This window comes from Eptatretus burgeri, chromosome 3 (assembly GCF_056783735.1).
Source record: "Eptatretus burgeri isolate ZD-2024b chromosome 3, Ebu_testis_v1, whole genome shotgun sequence".
In the NCBI taxonomy this organism is placed as follows: domain Eukaryota; kingdom Metazoa; phylum Chordata; class Myxini; order Myxiniformes; family Myxinidae; genus Eptatretus; species Eptatretus burgeri.
Window position 1 is genome coordinate 126,649,296 of NC_140963.1, and position 21,433 is coordinate 126,670,728.

General features: G+C 41.9%; 1 protein-coding gene across 4 annotated transcripts in view; it reads left to right on the forward strand.

Moving 5' to 3' along the window:
* Positions 1-3,961: 3,961 nt before the first annotated feature.
* Positions 3,962-21,433, forward strand: part of LOC147030935 (semaphorin-6B-like) — a 768,963-nt gene continuing 751,491 nt past the window's right edge. For 2 of the 4 annotated variants that reach the window (XM_085875517.1, XM_085875513.1), the window contains exons 1-3: positions 3,962-4,269; positions 4,385-4,446; positions 4,770-4,931. The gene's annotated coding sequence lies outside the window, so the exon portion shown is untranslated. Of the gene's footprint in view, positions 4,932-21,433 lie in introns of all 4 variants that reach the window. The other 2 variants (XM_085875515.1, XM_085875514.1) reach the window with 2 other exon arrangements.

Below are 21,433 nucleotides of genomic sequence, written 5' to 3' on the forward strand. Positions count from 1 at the left end.
AAATCTCTGTTAGTGGGTTGTCCTGTTTTCACCATACATGGGCATGTCAAGATGTGTTACTGGGGTGGGGTAACCTGGGGTAAATCTCTGTTAGTGGGTTGTCCTGTTTTCACCATGCATGGGCATGTCAAGATGTGTTACTGGGGTGGGGTAACCTGGGGTAAATCTCTGTTAGTGGGTTGTCCTGTTTTCACCATGCATGGGCATGTCAAGATGTGTTACTGGGGTGGGGTAACCTGGGGTAAATCTCTGTTAGTGGGTTGTCCTTTTTTTTCTCCACCCCCCCCTCCCCACTCCATATTTTTTCCCTGTCCCCCACCCCAGCTCACAATGCAGGAACCCAGGTTCAGATCGGATTGCATTCCGGATATGATATTCCACGTTTATCCATTGCCGCCTCCTATCCTTTGCAATTAATATAAAATTATCATGATTCATATCTTCTTCTTTCGGCTGCTCCCGTTAGGGGTCGCCACAGCGGATCATCCGTATGATCCGCATCGTGATTTGGCACATGTTTTACGCCGGATGCCCTTCCTGACGCAACCCTGGCCGCCTCTTACGACACAGGGATATGGTACACCTATTTTAACCGGGGTATACACCGGCCCAGTATACTGGTACTCATTTCACCGACCTCGGAAGGATGACAGGCTGAGTCAACCCCCTGGTGTATTAATTCAGTGGCCCAACGGGGATTGAACTCAGGACCTTTTGGATCCCAAGCCGCTGCCCTAACCACTGCGCCAACACCAGGCTAGTATCATGATTCATATATATATATATATATATATATATATATATATATATATATATATATATATGTATATATATATATATATATATATATATATATATATATATATATATATATATATATATATATATATATATATATATATATATATATATATATATATATATCCAGAATGTGATCAAGAGGCAAGCTCTTCCAAGAGCCTCAGGTGTGTGTGTGTGTGTGTGTGTGTGTGTGTGTGTGTGTGTGTGTGTGTGTGTGTGTGTGTGTGTGTAAAATCACAAATATATAATCACAATTCTGGTGCATGTTCAATCATGGCAGGATATAAATATGTATAATATGTATCCATCCATCAGGACCACACTCTGTGCAGAGCGTTAGTGCTGCTTTAGCAGTCACCTTGGCTATTGGACACAATCCTGGACGGGTCGCCACTCCGACATCAGATACCGGCAAGCTGGCACTCATTTTGCAGACCTCGGAAGGATGACAGGTGGAGTCAACCCCACCTGGTATTAATTCAACAGACGAGTGGGATTTGAACTCAGGATCCTGGGATCCCAAGTTCACCACCCTAACGATAAAGCCAACAACAGGCTTATAATATATATAATCATGTATAACATGTGTATGATTAGATATCAATATATATATATATATATATATATATATATATATATATATATATATATATATATATATATATATTCCTTTGTGCGTCATTGGTTGTTATCTCCATTCGTGGGTTTAAGGCGATGGAATAAAGTCCTCCCAGGACTCAAAGTATCCACCTTCGCTTCGGTAAGGGATCACAGTTCATGGACCAAGCTGTTCAACTTTGTTGTTCTCAGAGTTTTGTTTCCGAGGGCTCTTGTCAGGATCATCACCGAACATCATGATCAGGATAGTTTGATTGTGCTAACATTCCTGGAGATGGTTTTCAGAATCTCAGTGAGGTTCTTCTTTGTTATTACTGTTGCTCCAATTATCGCTGGTACAATTTCGATGCTCTTCAGCTTCCAAGATCTCTTGATCTCATTTTTGAGTTCCTGGTATTTGGTATTTGGTCATTTTCTTGATTTCTGCATTATTTAAGCAAAAATCGCTGGGTACTGATATCTCAATCAGCAAGCTGTCTTTTCCTTTTTGTTCCTGAGAACAATATCTGGTCACAACATTTTGTTTTCTATGTCCATGCTCGATGGGATCACCAGGTCATACATGAGCATGACGTCCTTATTTTCAATGATTGCCCTTGATTCGTGTTTCCATGAGTTTTCTGGAACTTGGATGTTGAAATTTTTGCAGATATGCCAATGAATCACTTTGCATACTTTGTTGTGCCATTGTGTATAAAGTTGTTCTGACAATAGTTTTTTTGCAATCGTGAATTTAAGTGACTAGTACTTTCAGTGTCTGTCTTGTAGAACCTACACTTGTCCATCTGCCTTGGTCCCATCATCTTTTTAATCCATTGGTGTAATGTCCTTGATCTTAGCCATTCCATTGAGCCTTTTTTGTTGATCCCAACTCGGTCCAATTCTTTTTTTGTGTTTTCCTGCTCTTTTGTCTTTCTTCCAGTTGTTGGTGTGTCCAGGTGCCTTTTTAAAGTTTACATCCCCTTTCAAATTTTTCACCTTTTGTTGCCTTACAGCCTGAAATTAAATTGCATTAAATTAGACTTTTTCCACCTTTATTTACACATGGTAACCCAAAACTTCCGAGTGAAAAACAAATTCTACAAATTTCAGAAATTAATTAAAAATACAAAACTGGAATATCTTGGTTGGATAAGTGTCCACCCCCCTTATCATAGCAATTGTAATTTAGCTAAAGTGTAAACCAATCACTTTCAAAATCACACACCAAGTTAATTGACCTCCACCTGTGTTTAATTGCAGCGATTCTGATGATTTCAGAATAAAATCAGCTGTTCCTGTAGGTTTCCTACGCTGGGTAGTACATTTCACATCAAAGACTCAACCATGAGCACCAAGGAGCTTTCAAAAGACCTCCAGGAAAAGTTGTGGACAGGCACAGATCAGGAGATGGGTCTAAAAATATTTCAAAGGCTTTGAATATCTGTTGGAGCACAGTCAAGACAATCATTAAGAAGTGGAAGGTGTGTGGCACCACCAACACCCTGCCTAGATCAGGCCGTCCCTCCAAACTGGATGACCAAGCAAGAAGGAGACTGATCAGAAAGGACTCCAAGAGGTGTCCTACACCTTTGTACAGAGACTGACAACTTTGAAAGAGCTACAGGCCTTTATGGCAAAGACTGATACTGTGTGCAAGTGACAACGATATCCCAAGCACTCCACAAGTCAGGCCTGCATGAGAGAGTTGCAAGAAGGAAGCCATTACTCAAAAAACGCCAACCTTGAGTCCAATTTGAGGTATGCAAAAAACCACGTTTTGTGGTCTGACGAAACCAAGATGGAACTTTTTTGTGTAAATGTATAAACGTTACGTTTGGCGCAAATCCAACCCAACACATCACCCAAAGAACACCATCCCCACGGTGAAGCATGGTGGTGGCAGCATCATGTTATGGGGATGTTTCTCATCAGCAGGGACTGGGGCACTTGTCAGGATAAAAGGGAAAATGGATGGAGCAAAATACAGAAAAAATCCTCAAGGAAAACCTGCTGCCCTCTGCAAGAAAGCTGAAATTGGGACAAAAGTTCAACTTTCAGCATGACAACGACCCAAATCACACAGTCAAAGCTACACTGGAGTGGCTAAGGAACAAAAGATAAATGTCCTTGAGTGGCCCAGTCAGAGCTCCGACCGAAATCCAATCACAAATCTGTGGCATGACTTGAACATTGTTGTCCACAAACGTTCCCCACGCAACTTGACTGAGCTTAAACAATTTTTGTTTTGAAGAATTGGAAAATATTGCCCAATCAAGGTGGGCAAAGTTGGTCGAGACCAATCCCAACAGACTCACAGCTGTAATTGCTATCAAAGATGCTTCCACCAAATATTAACTCAGGGGGAGTTGATACTTTTCCAACCAAGATATTCCAGTTTTGTATTTTTAATTAATTTTCCGAAATTTGTAGAATGTGATTTTCACGTGGAAGTTTTGGGTTACGATGTGTAAATAAAAGTGGGAAAAGTCTCATTTAATGCAATTTAATTCCAGGCCATAAGGTAACAGAAGGTGAAACTTTTGAAAGGGGGTGTAGACTTTCGATGGGCACAGTATTTGTTGACATTTCTTTTTATACATTTCTTTTATCTTTTTTTTTTGCAATTGTTGGGGCTGTATTTGTTGCCATTTCATTTTCCTGAACAGTATCTTCTATTCGCACCTGTTTTTGGAAATTCCGAGCAAGGTGAGTTTGGGATACTTTTTCAGGTTTGTTATTTTCATGTTTGTTTCCAAATTTAATCCGACAGTCTGTTGAGCATTTCACATCCTCAGCTCGTCCTACACTCGTCGCTCTGTGCACCTGGTTGAGTTCCATAAGACCGCTCCCTCCCTCTCATCTCGGCAGGTAAATTATCGGGATGCACTGGTTTTTGTAGAACATTTTGTGGATGGTAATGAGTTTTCTTGTTTTGATGGCTAACTTATCAATTTCTGATTGGGGCCACTTTATTATTCCACAGCTGTATTTGAACACTGGTACTGCGAGTTGATATATGGCTTTGATTTTGTTTCTTGGGGAGAGGTACGTGTTCAGGATCAGCTTTGTTCTACGAAAGTATTCTTTGGCGATTGTTTTGTGCATTTGTTTGTGACATATTTGGTGGTTCTTTTCTTCTCCAAGGTATTTGTATGATGCTTCGTTTTCTCACTGCTATATTGTTGTTTCAAGGTCAATTTTTATGTTATCTGTTTTTGTTGGTTTACCTTGTACAAATGTGTGCTTGACTGGCTTATTTAGTCAAAATTCCATTTGAATATTGTCAGAACTGTTTTACTAGTTTTAGCTGTTCTGTCAATTTTTTTATCATTCGGTGCGATGAGCTTTAAATACTCCTTGTATGGTAGGTCTGTCACCTTTCCTGTTTCTTTGGATGTTCTCCTTTTGGATGTTCGGGAGTATCCGTGTCCTTTGCTGATGAGGTTACTCAGTTGGTCCAGAGCCAGACAAAACGAAGAGGGGGGAGCGACTGTCTCCCTGGAAGATCCCACGCCATATCTTCACATGTGGTATTTCAATATTTCCTTCTGAGTGCTGTAATATCAATATGATATTCCAAAGCTCCATTGCTTTCTCATTCAGGTTGATTATTTGGGGATTGATTTTGTATCTTTGCATGCATTTTATCATCCGTGATTGTGGGACATTGTCGAAAGCTTTCTTGTAGTCTCTCCAGGCGGTGGACAATTTGCTTCTTCGCATTTTGCAGTTTTCAAGTATGGCCTTGTTCAGTAATAGGTAGTTAATTGTTCCATAACAACCTCTCTTGCATACCTTTTGTTCTGCCTCCAAACCTCTTTGTTGTGTAAGGTGATGGAACATCATATCTGTAATGATTCCTGTTAGAAGTTTGTATGTTGTTGGTGGGCATATTTTTGGCCGGTATTTGTGAGGATTTTTCAGATTTTGGGATGAGAATTGTGTTTCTTTCTACGAGCCAGTCATCCACTGCCTTTTCCTCTTGGATCAGTACATTGAATGTTGAGGCCAAGTGATTGTGAAGAGCATTAAGTTGTTTTGGCCAGAAGTTTGGAATTCCATCTTGGGCTGGGCTTTTAAAGTTTGGCATTGTTACCTCTGCTATGCGAGATAGAAGGAGGTTATGTTTTCACCCTTCTTTGTTGGGTTGCCAAAATAGGTGACCCTTATTGTCAGTAATTCTGTCTGTTTGTTTGGATGTTTGTTTGGATGTTTGTTCGTTTGTCATCAGCATAATTGGAAGTAAACGTGGGCGGATTTTGACCAAACTCGGGTGGTCGGTACATCTTATGACCAAGTGCATTGGAAATTGTGAAGGTCGCTAGGGACGCTTTCGTTCCCTAGCAACAACCGAAAAACCTTCAAAATCGGTACCGTTCACGCGAAATCAATTCCGAAAGCCATTATCCCACGTAGGGTTATGAAATTTGGCAGGAATGATCTACAGGTGATGTTCTATCAAATATATTCCGGTTTTTGTGATATATGGAATACTTTACCCACAGCGCTCCTACAATTAAGGTATGCGCGAAAATTGGCGAAAATTGAAGACCCCCTCCCGATCAGGTGAGTGCATCGATACGAATGAAACTTTGCAGGTTCATGGAACTCAATGAGTCCTACAACTTTGCCTCAGGATATATTGACCGATTTCGCTTAGGTCAGGGGTCAAAGGTCAATTCATGCAAAAATCGATAATATGAGAGAGCTGGAGGTGCCTTCGCACCAAATGCGACTCCTCCTTGGGTTATGGTCGGATGGTCATGAAAATTCACACTAATCGTCTGGAATACATTGTGCACAAACAATCGAGCCGGATTTTCGATTTAGATCTTTGTTCACCCACAGCACCCCTTCGAACTTTGGGGATTTCGGATTTCAAACCGCATTTTCGGTACTTTTCATTCAAATGAATACCGAGTAGTTATCTCTAGATGGAACTGGATGAGATTTGATTTGCATAATCTTAAGGTGATTCCCTATCCGCGGTATGACATCCATTTTGCTCTATATCTTATAGTTTCCATGCTCGGCGACCCATCGCCGCCTCCCGGCTTGTCTGTCTGTTTGTCTCTTTGTGTGCAGCATATCTCAAAAAGTTGTGAACGGATTCAGATGAAATTTGGTGGGCAGGTTGGATGTGTCATATGGACGAACTGATTCGATTTTGGTGAAGATCCAGATTCGGATCCAAGCACTCAAATTTTTTAAGTGATTCTGCACCACTGAGAGATCGGGCCAAAAAATATAGATAACATGATATCTCAAAAAGTAGTGGGCGGATTTGGTTGAAATTTGTTGACATATTGGGTTTGTCACAAGGAAGAATTGATTCGATTTTTGGTGAAGATCTGAATCCAGGTACGAGCGTTATTTAATTCTAAAAGTGATTCATCACCATTGAGCGATCGGTCCAAAAACGATGTGAAGCATATTTCCAAAATGTATTGTGCCCGATATGTTCTCGTGGATCAGGCATTGCGTGGTGGATGTCTGCGCTCCTCCGAGTGCCCTTCCAGTGTGAAGTTATTTTCTAATTATTTTCTTCATCAATAATCACTGGGGGCATTTCCTTTAGCTTTTCTTTTTCAGGAGGGAGTTGACAAATTCTGTTTTATATTCCCGAAATTGCGGTACAATCTCTTCGGGTAACACTCAAACATGTACTTTTGGTTTCTCCTGTTGTTTGCATCACCCAAGCACTCGAGGTCTTTGTCTTCGATTTTGTATTTGGTTTTTTTATTCCTTGGATTCTCTTTTCTTAGTTTTGGGTTTCTGTTTCCTTTCCTGAAGTGTTGCATCAGACCTACTTCCTTCCTCAGTTGCTCTCTTTGTGTCTCTAATGTCTTTCTAAGGTGGCATTTGGCTTCTATTTGCAGGGCCTGTTCTTTTTTTTTCCTCTACTGGTGGTGTTTGCCCATTACTTTTTTTATTGAATGAGCAGTGCTGCTGCAAAACACTCGATATTGATTGATGATGACAAGGTGGATGATTTTAAAATCACTTTTCGAATTGAATTGTGGGGCCACCTCATTTAGATTTTTGTCCATTTGTTGTTGCCCTCGCCGAAGGAGAGGGTATTGCATTTGGGTCTGTTTGTCTGTCTGTTTGTTTGTCTGTCTGCACAGAACTTTCATGTTTTGCTCCGCAACCGCTTGTCTGACTGAAACGAAATTTTCACCTCAGGAGCGAATGCTTATGTAGAATGTTTTAATGACAATTATGATGTCATGGGTCATGCGGTGTGGGAGCCATGTTGGAAAAACCAAAAAACTTTGGAGCTCTGTATCTTTGAAACCGCACCAAGGAAAACAAGAGCGCAAGTGAGCACAATATACGCCCTAATATACAAGAAGGTATATACAGAATTGTGCTACTACATGGAAAACAGCATCCTGGTTGCCATGGCAACCACTTTAGATGACGAACGTATGTGGCGACACACCATCTCCACAGTCTGTACCTATGTACCAAATATGAAACGTGAAAGTTGAAAACTTTGGGAGTTAGAGTGCGGACAGGAACGGACGGACGGACTGATGGACGGACGGATGGACGACCGGTATCACATAATACGCCTTGATATATATGTATATATATATATATATATATATATATATATATATATATATATATATATATATATATATATATATATATATATATATATATATATATATATATATATATATATATATATATATATATATATCGGGCATATAAAAATGAAACTGAGCACATAGCAAGTTCTTCTCATAGGGAATGTGTGGGTTGTTTTAATGACATCATAGGTGCCTTTGTTATGACATCATTACTGCATATGTCGAACATTACATCCGATCAGTATGAACATTTTTGAGGGTCCTCTTGGGATAAATTGGTCCACAGAAAAATTTTGGATGACGTCATCAGTTACGTGATTAATCAACCATGTTTATATATATATATATATATATATATATTTTTTTTTTTTTTAAACCTTCAAAAATCTTCTTCGCTGAAATGGTTGAACAGGTAAAGGTGAAACTTTACACCTATGACTGCCTATCCATGAGGAACAAAACGTTCACACACATGACATCAAAGGTTGCATGGTTTGGCAGCCATGTTGGATTTACCCGAAAACCCATAAAAAATCTTCTCCAGAACGGCTGGACGGATCGAGGGGAAACTTCACACAAATGTTCCACAAGCCTTGGGGATACCAGGGTATTCACGAATAATTGATGAGTCACATGGTCTGGCAGCCATGTTGCATTGACCAAAAATCTTTCAAGAAATTCTTTCTCTTGAACTGCTCATCAATTGACGTGATACTTCATGGTTATGATCGAGTCATGTTGGAGAATATGTTTTAAATTTCTACTTGATCGGACACATGGTCCAGCAGGCAGAATTATTTGTTTGTTTTTTTAATCTGGGGAACACACCAGTACACAAACACCACACAAAACAAGACCTGGCGAGGGTTTGCAATCTCTGGTTGCTCTTTTTCTTGTTTTCTATGTGATGGAGTTTTGGTCTTTTTCTTAGTTTTATCGGTTTTATCTCTGATATTTTGTTGGCCAACTCTTCTTCCAACTACGCTGCTCTTCATTATAGATTCACCCTCCTTCTCTCCCTCATTCTGCTTCTCTACATTGTCTTTCTGCCCATCATCATCCAGCTTTGCTACTCTTTTCCCCTTTGTCTGTGCCTGAGTGACATGGTCCTTGTCTCTGAATCAGTCTTGCCTCGTGTGTGTGTGTGTGTGTGTGTGTGTGTGTGTGTGTGTGTGTGTGTGTGTGTGTGTGTGTGTGTTCGCGCAGACGGTACCTCTGCATGTGTGAGTGGAGTCTGTGCATGTACATGTGTGGTGTCTGGTGTGTGCGTGTTTAAGGACAAATACCAATCAACCCCGAGGACTCCGAAGATGCAGATGTTGGTGTGAAATGCACAAAGTACTCCCTGTCATAATATGAGAAGCTTTTTCACTATTCCAGTTTTGCTTTCGACCTTATTTTACTGAATAAGAAGTGATTTTGATTCAAGGGCGCAACACACTTTTGAATCTGATGAAACTATGTGCGATTGAGTCCTTATCCTTGAAAAACCAGAACATTTTATGCATTCTAAAGTTTTTAAAAACATTTAGCTTTTTGGCTATGTTGTCAAGAAAATCAATTTTGTTTTCTTCATTTTAAAATCGAAAAGTGGTGGACACAAATTTCAATGACTTATTGAATGCACAGTACCCTAATACCCCTACAGATTTGGCAAGTTAAGCAGAGCGAGCTTGGTTCATACTGATCAGGTGGGAGACCTAATTATGGAAGGTTGGGCATGGTGGGCTGGAGGAAAGAAGAACAGCTGAGTTTGTGGTGTGCTGGAGGAAAGAAGAACAGCTGAGTTTGTGGTGTGCTCTCCTCTCAGTAGTCTGCTAATGGATTCTGTCCTCCCATGGGGTGGAATCTGATTTAAAACGCAGTGAAGCATATTTTTTTTGATGCGGTGCCAGAAGGGGCACTGCATCTCAGAGAATTCGGTCCTCCGGAGATGCAGACGTAATGGAGATACAAAGTCAATTGACCCACCTACGTTTGGAATCTGAACATGAAAAACCCGAAGGCATCTTTTGAAAGAAGTAGGCCGTTGGATGATGGTTCCGAGCTAATTTTTGTGCCTTGAGTTTTAAAGGAGAGATGCAAGTTCTGTTGAGTTATTGATTGCTCCTGGCAATCAATCCATATTATGTGCTCTGTTGGAAACAAAAATGTTTTTGTCCCCCTCCACGAGTGCAGTCCAATGCCCACAGTGAAATGTTGCAAAGTAACTGGTGGTGCAGATGTCCATGAAAATGGTAACTAATCATCGAGAGGCTTTCTACTCGACATTGTCTTCGATTAATGGGAGTTTGCATGTACATGGCATGTCTGAAGGAATACGAAGAGGGTAATGGACAAAATCCTCACAATATGTGGGATTTGACCGTGCGCGTATGCTTGATGTGCTACCTGTTCAGGTGGGAATGGCCAAACACATCAGCTGTGCTGTCCTCGTGTTGTAGTCAGTGCCATAAGCAGCAGTGGACAGCCGGCATGACATTTCCTCCGAAGCACACTGCGTTCCAAGAATGCATCGTTTCCTGCCGGGGCATTACCAGACGACAGGTGTAGCCACGTCAGATTCCACCACCACCACTCAAAAGGTGAAATGTTTTCCCACTGCACATGCTATCCTGTATTTTTCTGCTTATGTTGAAATGTTTAGTGAGTAAATCTGTCACCAATATGGTGCACAAGCAATTTCTAACCATTGTGGGACATTAGGAGAAATTACAAAAGCTAATTTTACTTTGACTCAATTACCTCTTTCATGAAATAGATTTTTCAGATGAAATAACTTTTCGTGTTTTATGTAGTGATTCAAAACCAATTTCTGTCTGCGTATATTATGCAAGTCCAGTAATTGTATTTTTTTTTTTCATCATCATCATCATCATCAGTGTCCCATGCTCTTGACGGGGTGTCGATGCTGCTGAAGCAGTCTCTTGGTAAGAAGAGTTACGCAAGGCGATTTGGCATTGCCTTCCAGCACTCAGTCAGGGCAGGCATTTGTAATCTGTGTCGGGTGCCGACGATAACTCACCAACTCTTCGCAAAAGACACCGTGGGGTATTAACATCCATCAATTCCCAATGCTGGCAGATGGATCCTCCAGCTTAACATCCTTCCAATGGACAGTGCACACATTGATGAATTGCCCTGGATGGCAAACACCAAGGTGACAGTTTATAGCTGGGTCAAGATTTGAACCCATGTGGGACAGCTCGACGGCGAGTGCACGTACCTCAAAGCTATCCTGTCAGACCTTCACATTTATGACTTCAATATTTGGGGAAAAATGCCAAGCACATTAGAAAATACCCCCTTTGTATAGTATGTGCCACGTGGCAAACTATAGAAAAGAAGGGACATTGCATAGCTGGTGGAAAATGCCAAACAACAGAAAAGAAGTGACATTCAAAAAATCTCGTATGCAAGATGTACTTCCCTTGTGTTCTAAGGTAATGCTCTTGAAAAGTTCACATGAAGAGGCACCAATTTTTTAAAACAAATTAATCACACACCTACACATTATCTTGTGTTTTCATTTTCAAGGTACAAAAAAAACTTTACGTACCGACGCGTTTTAACCTATATATGCAGGGTATATACTCAAACCCACGACAAATCGACAGAAACAAGCAAATTTAATAAATAAGGGTTTAATGAACATAAATAAAATATTTATAATGGGAATAAATCAACGCGTGACAATAAAAATGTGAGGAAAACTGATATGAAGTTGATTTCGAGACGTCTCCACACAGACTCGAATACAAACAAGAGGAAAGATAAAATAAAAGAAAATCCTCCCTTAATCCTGGCACTTAGATGTGTGTCCAGAGATGATCTTTTAGTCGCTTGGCGATCGAACCATGTTGTCCTGCATAGGAAACCGCACCCACAATGGTGCCAAGCCACTATGTGGGCGAGAGACATACGTGGTCTTTCGGGCAGATGGTCCTCTTTTGAGGGCCCATAAAACCACGTACAGTTTCTTCTCATGAACTAATATGCCAACCCCCCTCCTCTTACACCAGGTCCGCTCACAACAAATGGGCGAAATTTTTCTCCTTGACTATATGACGGAATGATTTCTGAGGCCCCGAGATAAGGCCACGAGGCACGCTCTTCTTCTCTTCTCAGAAACGTACATCCTTTATGACCCAGCAACAGTCAGTGGCTAGCGTCTTGCTTCAGTACGTGAGTGAATTCACACCAGTACGAACAACGACAATCACGCTGCTCTTTCATCGTGCCGAGAGGAGAGCAAAAACGAGACGCTCTGTCTCAACCGCGTTCCTCATACCAACTATCTGCTCTCCGATCATGCCCCCCTCTCTCACATCACACCAACCAAACCCAAGCCTCGGGTGTGGCCTGGCGGTTGTTGTTGAAGCGTCGTTCCTTTTTATAGCCGGCTTTGTAAGTGCAAAAATGTAGGAAAATGTCACAGGGGGCAATCACATACTGGGAGAAATTAGCCTTAAACCCTACCTAATTAACACAGCACCACCCCCCGTGTGGTGACAATACCAATCTTAAGCTGACAGTTTTCATGATTTAATTTACATCGCGATGTCTCCTCCTCATCCATGGACCATGCTGCACTTTCCAGTCCTACTTTGACAATGGAGTTCCTCCATCTACCCCCACAAACATAGCAATACTAATGAAATGCTTTGTATTGAAAAATAAAAATAACGTGGTCGGTGCACTATTTCCTGATTTTGCAGAAACCATTGAACTAATTTTATAACTCACTAATATTTTGTGACTAATGTAAAACTTATTTTAATTCTCCCACACAAAATTTTTGTGTCATAAAACCCAAAGTTATTTGATTGATTGATGTCCAACCAGTTGTCTGGAACAGTCCAAACTTGCATTTATTTCAAAGATAAAACACAAGCGATAGATGAATACACCAGCCTGACCCTGCACACAGCAAAGCAAATGATCATTGGCTTTTCAATATCTATCTCTATCTGTAGATGATGGACAAAAAAACTGGAAACACCTGGGTAAATGAGGGACAAGCAATGGCTTCCACACAGGTGTTGCCCATGTGTTAATTAGGCAAATAACATCCCAGCGTGTTTAGGGCCATGTATAAAAATGCTGCACAGGCATGGTTGCCTATAATTATGGGGAGTGTGGCTGCAAGAGGAGACCCCCCCCCCCCCCAATGCTCTCATATACACGGCACATGTGGTCATCAAATGGTTTGATGAGTATGACACTGATGTTATCCACATGTCATGGTTTTCTCAGTCAGCAGATCTAAACCCAATTGAGAATTTATGGTGAATTCTGGAACGACACCTGAGACAGCGTTTTCCACCTCCATCAAACAGGTGTGAGTTGATTGACTTTCTCGTGGAAGAATGGTGCCGCATCCCTCCTGCAGAATTCCCGACACTGGTGGACTCTATGCCACCGCGCATACAGGTTGTACTGGCCACATGTGGTGGCCAACGCCATATTAAGTGACTTTACATTGGTGTTTCCATTTTTTGTCCACTACCTGTACGTCTCTCTCTCTCTATCTCTATCTCTATCTCTATCTCTATCTCTATCTCTATCTCTATCTCTCTCTCTATCTCTCTCTCTATCTCTCTCTCTATCTCTCTCTCTATCTCTCTATCTCTCTCTCTATCTCTCTCTCTATCTCTCTCTCTCTATCTCTCTCTCTATCTCTCTCTCTATCTCTTTCTCTATCTCTCTCTCTATCTCTCTCTCTATCTCTCTCTCTCTATCTCTCTCTCTATCTCTCTCTCTATCTCTTTCTCTATCTCTCTCTCTATCTCTCTCTCTATCTCTTTCTCTATCTCTCTCTCTATCTCTATCTCTATCTCTATCTCTATCTCTATCTCTATCTCTCTCTCTATCTCTCTCTCTATCTCTCTCTATCTCTCTATCTCTCTCTCTATCTCTCTCTCTCTATCTCTCTCTCTATCTCTCTCTCTATCTCTCTCTCTATCTCTTTCTCTATCTCTCTCTCTATCTCTCTCTCTATCTCTCTCTCTCTATCTCTCTCTCTCTATCTCTCTCTCTCTATCTCTCTCTCTATCTCTCTCTCTATCTCTCTCTCTATCTCTCTCTCTCTCTCTATCTCTCTCTATCTCTCTCTATCTCTCTCCATCTCTCTCCATCTCTCTCTCTATCTCTCTCTATCTCATTCTGCTTTACCATCTATTTACTTGGTCCAAGAACATTCGTGAAAGTTCTTCCTCTGAAACTGTGCGTAACTAGAGAATTCATTGAACACCTAACCCTGCGCAGTGTTGAGAAACAAGGACGTGGGTGGGGTCTATGAGCGGCACATTTGATTGATCATGATGATGTAAAATGCTACAATATTTTATCCAAGTACTGCGAAATTGATGGCACTTCTACCAGATTCCAGTAAAAATTGTTCGTTAACACGATATGGTTCAATATCTGGAATCAGCCGGATTTTTGCTGAGCACACTAAATCTTTCAACACAGTTTTAAGAATCTTACCACAATATTATAACTTGTCTTTTTCACTCTGCTCAACTTTTATAATTAACCGTTCACCTCCACAAACATTACAGTCGTATGTAATAAATAATTTGTTAAATATCGAATGATAAGTATACAAGTGTTAAATGTGCACTTAACACAATATGTCAACTAACAATCAATAGTAAATATCTTGTGACATTTCCTTTTCACAAACAACGCTGCAAAACATTTCTTTCCTTTCCATCTTCATCAGAACCTATCCTCGAAGAGAGTGTGTCAGTTTGATGTACGTCACCATTTTTCTCAGAGACGGACAAACAGATCTTCGTCAAACTTTGAGAGGTTCATGAGTGTGTGCCAGGGAGTGTTTTTGGTGGAAAAAAAAAAAATTGAAAATTTTGAAAAAAGTTAGTTGGATGTGTTTGGGATTGTTTTTTTTTTTTAAAAAAGCTCGAGAGTGCTTAATCCTTTGTCGCTCTGTGAAAGGTAATATTAAATGATCTCTGACCACATTCCTTAATCCTGAGTGGGTGTGTGGAAGTGTTTGAGGCTCTCACCAAAAAATCCAAAAAAAACCAAAATGGTTTCAAAGTTACTGTCTTTCAAAGATATATATATATATATATATATATATATATATATATATATATATATATATATATATATATATATATATATATATATATATATATATATATATATCTTAAGATACTGATTATGTCTAAATGGCACTTTTCAAGGTTGATCAGAACACTGGAGATGGAAAACAGTGTGGTTTCTCAATTAAAAGCTAAAAGTTATTGCAACATATATTTTCTCCTGGGAATTCTATATATTAATGAACTGGAATGGTTAAATTGTCAGCTCCGAGTCTGAAAGGTTGGTGGTTCAAACCCTGGCTGAGTCGTACTGAAGACTTTTAAAATGGTACATGCTACTTCCTTGCTTGATGCTCAGCATTTCAAAGGATACGAGCACAGCAGACCATGTACAATTAACTTTTGGAAGGCACTGGCAAACCACCTTGTATAACCTTTTCCACGAAACTGCTTCGGCAGCATCAACGCTCTAAAGAGTGTGGTGCATCATCGTCATATTAATGGGCACTTTTGTTTGATGCACGTCGAGATAATATGAACGTAAACTGTGTGTAGTCTTTGTTGTTTTCATGTCTTATGTTGTGGGGTAGTCTTTTGTCACGCACCTGAGGAGCAATTTGGGGAACGCGGTACCAAAGTTAGTCTTTCAAAGAGCCCCCAGGGTGGTCGTGGTTTGTGCCATTAAGCTTGTGATAGAAGAGGCCAAACCACCAGGATAAAGGTTGATGCTGTTTCAACTGGGATTATTTTTCTGCAACACCTCAAAAAGGTAAATATTGGAAAGACATGTGGTCTCATTTTAAGAGTAATAAACTTGATATTGGGCTTGCTTCAATTTGCACTGTGAACCCATGGAATGATGTAATTGTCTGTGGCATCCAGCATGCGATATGGATTTTAAGTTTCTGTCTTTCAGTATTCCACTTGTCCAGAATATTGATACTGAGCAGCACATTCTCCATTTTTTTACTGGGTGTATGCTGGACTCTGAGTCTAAAAGAGAACAATCGAAAGAAAATCTGAAAGTTAAAATAATTAAAGTTTCTTTCATAATGGCGTGTACTCTCCAATTTACTTACGCCTGTTCTGGTTCCACCTTTGTGAGCACTTTAAAAGAAATACTTGGTATTGCATGACAGTGATGTGAGTTTTACAGCAATACAGTATTAAGTATTTATGATACTGTAATGCATGAAAAAGTGTCAAAATAACAATGTGTGTTTAATTTATGCAATTTTGGAGGACCTGGCCATTATGCCTGGATTTAAAGACTTGTTATAAGTGTTGGACCAGCATCTCACCTTTCCAGATCAGCAGCTTATTCCATTGTTAATCACCCAGCAGAAGTCTGTGCGAAAACATACCACGATAGAAAAAAAAAAAAAAACAGGAAGCCTTTTATTCTTGCACTGGTGAAAAGAGCTCAAAAATTGGACGTTGTATATTTCTTCACAGCAAAGGCATTTTTATCTTGCCAAAACGAAGTTTTTGCAAGATATGTTCATCAGCTTGTATGTTTTTTTTTTTTGTTTTTTTTTGTTTTTGTCTGTAATCACGTATAAAAAATTCTGCAGAGCACAGTTATCATCGGAAATTTTTGTAACTTCGCATATCAGAGGCCTATAGAGGTCCCTTTCAGCGCATAAAATTTTGAAGGTCAAAGGTCAAGGTCACTTTGGCGCAAATCAGGGGAGTCGACGAAACCCTTATTTTTTGAGTAATTTTGATCGGATCGTCTTTAAACTTCATGGGAATATAGTTCATGGTCTGGCGCTCAGCTGATTAATTTTTTGTGGCGATTGGCCTTGACCTTCATATGTTTTTTTTGTTTGTTGTTTTTTTGTTTTTTTTTGGTCTGTAATCACGTATAAATCACTCTGTAGAGCACAGTTATCATTGGAAATTTTTGTAACTTCGCATAACAGAGGCCTATAGAGGTCCCTTTCAGCGCATAAAATTTTGAAGGTCAAGGTCAAAGGTCAAGGTCACTTTGTCACAAATCAGGGGAGTCGATGAAACCCTTATTTTTTGAGTAATTTTGATCGGATCGTTTTCAAACTTCATGGAAATATAGTTCATGGTCTGGCGCTCAGGTGATTAATTTTTGGTGACGATTGGCCTTGACCTTCATGGTTAGCGCCAAAGGTCAAACATATTTGACCCCAAGGTCAAATTTTCAAGTTTTAGGAACCATATCGTGTAGTACCTCAAATTGAACACCTCAATGAGTGTTTTCTGGATATGTCAAGCTTGAGACATTATGACGTCATTTGGTGACGTCATGAGGCAAACGCATATTTTTCATGGTCACTCTGTAGAACGATTCTCATCGGAATCTCTCGTCGGCAGATATTCCTCAAGGAGTCGCTCCTCATGGATAGCAGCTCTGTTCACCTCAGTGTGACCTTAAAGAAGTCACACGTGGTCATCTTTTGGCAAGATACGGGTCACCCTGCGGGTGACATTGGTTTATTTTCTTTTTGTCGGGAGTGATCAAGGCGGTGGTCTGTAATAATGTCTGAAATCCATTTTCTACCGATCATGCTATAACTACCGCCCAAAGACAAACTCCCGTCTGGACATAAATACCTCCCAGAGACAAACAAACTCCCGTCCGGACATAAACACCACCTGGGTGCGTCCGGAGACAAACACCGCCTGGACACGTTCGGATATATATTGTTATGGATTTCAGAATCCGGTCTGATGAAAGCATCCACACATCCAGGTCCTCAGACAGTTAATTCCTGAAATTAATGTCCAGGAGAGACCCATCCCCATGTTTAGTGGGATTTTAAATGTGGTTGGTGCATTGAGAAGGGTAAAGAATAGATCCCCTCTCTTATGGGAAGCTTTTTTCTTTACGACAGACACATTTATGCACATATTTCTTTCACGAGCACTGATGCCCACCTTTTTTTTTCCAGAAACGTTTACACACATTTCTTTCACGGACGCCGAGGCCCGCCCTTTTTTGACCGGCGATTGACACCGCAAGGAATAATAACGAGAGGACGGGTTGTCATGGTAACGGTGCGCAAGTGGGGCGGGGTGAGCTTGGGTGGACTCTGTGCCCGCCGAGACGGGCCACATATATAAAAATAATTGGAGGTCCGTTCTGAGGGCAAGGGAGCCAGCGAGCGAGTGAGCATGTGGGTGTATGACCAGCGCCAACAACGAGACAATTTGTCAGTCAGTTTGTCTTTTCCAGTGTGGGAGTGACCAGCGCCGACAACGAGTGAGGCATGGGTCAGTCACCAACGAGTGAGGCACGGGTCAGTCACCAACGAGTGAGGCACGGGTTGGTCATGAGTGAGGAACGTTTCAGTCACCAACGGACCGTGTGGGTCACTGAGCGTCACCAGTTCCGTGAAGTGTGACGAGCTGCCCGTGTCGCAGCACCAGGGTCCAACCCACGACAGACGATCTCGGTGTGCCTCCTCCCCACACCCCAGACGTTGACTCACGTTCAAGGCTGTTTGCGAGAGGGTGCACGGCAAGGCTGGGTCCTGGTGATGGACAAGACACGCACACACACATTTCAGGACGTTTTCACTTAACGGACGACTTCTCTCTGGTGAGCGAGACGACTCTTCTCCCCCCCCCCCCCCCGAATGATCTGCTGGGTGCCCTTGTTTGTGTTTAGTTGTAAGTCAACCTCCGATAAGCATCTGTTCTCTGTCTCCTTCCTGTCATTTCGATTGATTTTGCCTGATTAATTATTCATTTCGATTGCTTTGGAATTTATAAACTAATTTACCTCAGGAAATAAAAAAGTTCTTTTTATTTATTTATTTTCTTATGAATAAATCATTTGTAGACTTCCAACCTGTCCGTGTTTGTCCTTTCCTTCCATCGGTCCAGCATTGTCTGAACCTAGAAATACTGGGAGGTAATTACCACAGAGTTGACCAAAAAGAATGGGCACGCACCAGCGGTTAAAACGCTCGGCCGCCCTAATTAAAATCTCATCAAGATAACATTGGTGATCTAATCAACACAATCAAGAGCCGAGGGTGTGCTCCCCGCTTAGGTAATCACGTGACCTCTAGTTAAATGGCATAATTAGAAGGTGGACACTGGAACTTGTGGTTGACTGGGTGGCGTTCGTGGTTCGAAAACAATCCACCGTCCCACAACGTTAATTGTGAGCGGTGGCCCCGGGTCCGGCTGTACTGAGGACAACCGGGATTAATCCTCCTGAGTGACAAACTGGTGTTTTGGTATTCGTGGCCGCAACAATATATATATATATATATATATATATATATATATATATATATATATATATATATATATATATATATATATATATATTGTTGATTCGCGCCCGCCGGCGTGCGGGCGGCCACGTAACTCGAATCGCGGCACGTCGCCCACCGGACGGACAATCCCGTCGTGACCCTCTCGGACTAACGCCGGGAACTAGTCACGGGTGGGCCTTTCGGCCTCACCACGATCGTGCCAATCGGCCCCCCGCGTGGGATAGGGTTGTTCGCCAAATTCGACCTACCTAAGTACCCACACGGAGGGTAGACCGGGCGATCGCACCTCGCCGCAGGTCGACTTCGGACACGGGCCACTTTAAGCGACCAGTTCCGTACTATCGGGATAACTGAGCGGTGTTATAGTCAACCTCGACGGTTCCGATTAATTATCGGGCGTATTTAGCCCACGACCAACCCTTTACGTGAAGTAAGATGGAGATTCAATTCGAGAAAAGACGAAGCGAAACGGGAGAAACAGTTCAACATAAAGCACATTTATTCCACGGCAAACGGAAAGCACACATATACAATTACCACAATTATGCACCAAAAGCAAATGTAACAAAAGAAGAAACGACAATTACGCACCAAAAGCAATTGCAACAAAAGAAACACAATGCAGATCTACTACCGACTACGCGAGCACACGGCAACACTTACACAGTTTTACTTCACAGACGGCGCCGACAACACATATACTCCAAAGCAAAAGAAAAAGGGGCCACCCTCAACGATAAGGGGGCAGACGGGCCTGGGGCCGAGACCGCGTCAAGCCTACCCGTCTGGTGATGAGCCGCAAAATGGCGGCGGCGCCCCGACTCCGCGGGCCTCGCTGGCACTGCCTGGAATGGGGTGGGAACGGGGCCCCCTTCTCACACTATCTCAGCGCGGGGGGAAACAGGGGGGTGTTGTTGATGCTCGGGGGAAAGAGGATATCTGGCTGGCTTGGGTCCCGCGACCAGCGACGCCACTGCGACCTCGACTGCGTTCCCGGCCTCCCCTCTCCGCAGCTCCCCGACTCTGACACGAGCGCAGACCTCCACAAAGCTTCTTGGCTTCTCCAGACTCTCCAGACCCCGACAGACACTCTCTCGACTGATTTCGCCGCCGCCACAACTCTCCAACTCTTCGAGCCTGAAACAGAAACTCTCAACTCGACTGAATTCGCCGCCGCCACAACTCTCCAACTCTCCCCAACTGACTCGATTCGCTCCGCGCTCGGCGCTTTATAGTCCGACAGGAGAAATCATATGCAGATTTTTGGATCAGGATCGGCTCGGGGGCGGAGTCACGCTCGCCCATTGGACGGAGGAAAAGTGGGCGTGAATCATTCCTGATCCCCGAATCTGCATATATTGATTATACTCCGACGCGCCTGGAGGCGGGGCCAAATCGCCCCACGCTCGCTGATAGGACGGAACAGAAGTGGGCGCGAATCATTCTTGATCCGATTTCTTGGAAAGGCCGCTTTTTGCACCCGCTGCTCGGTGCGCGCCCTGTACGAGTCCAGGATCGGTGCCCACAAGCGGCGCGGGAATGGCGGTGATGCGATGGTTGCGAGAGCAAGTTGTGACGGTAAAGGTCGTGGCTGTTGGCGGCGTTGTTGTTGTTGTGAAGCGGCGTTGCGGTTGGTGGTTGTGTGAAAGCGGTTGTGGAGAAGGTGGATGTTGTGAAGGCGGTTCTGGAGAAGGTGGCTGTGGTTGTCGAGATGCGGTTGGTGGTGGTTGTGGTGGTAGTAATGGCGGTTGGTCCAAAATAAAGATAGTAAAAGAAAAACGGCTATCTAAAAGGGTCGCAGCCTGAATGAATGACATTTATTCCCTCTAAACAACGGGTTTGGGCTAACTACACATGTACTTACAGAGATATCTCACCTACGGGACCTGAATGGTGGTTTGCGAATTTCGTCAACCACAACAATATATATATATATATATATTTATATCTATATATATATATATATATATATATATATATATATATATATATATATATATATATATATATATATATATATATATATATATACATACATATATGGAGAGGAAGAGGAAGAGAGGAAGAGAGAGATAAATAGATAAAGAGAGAT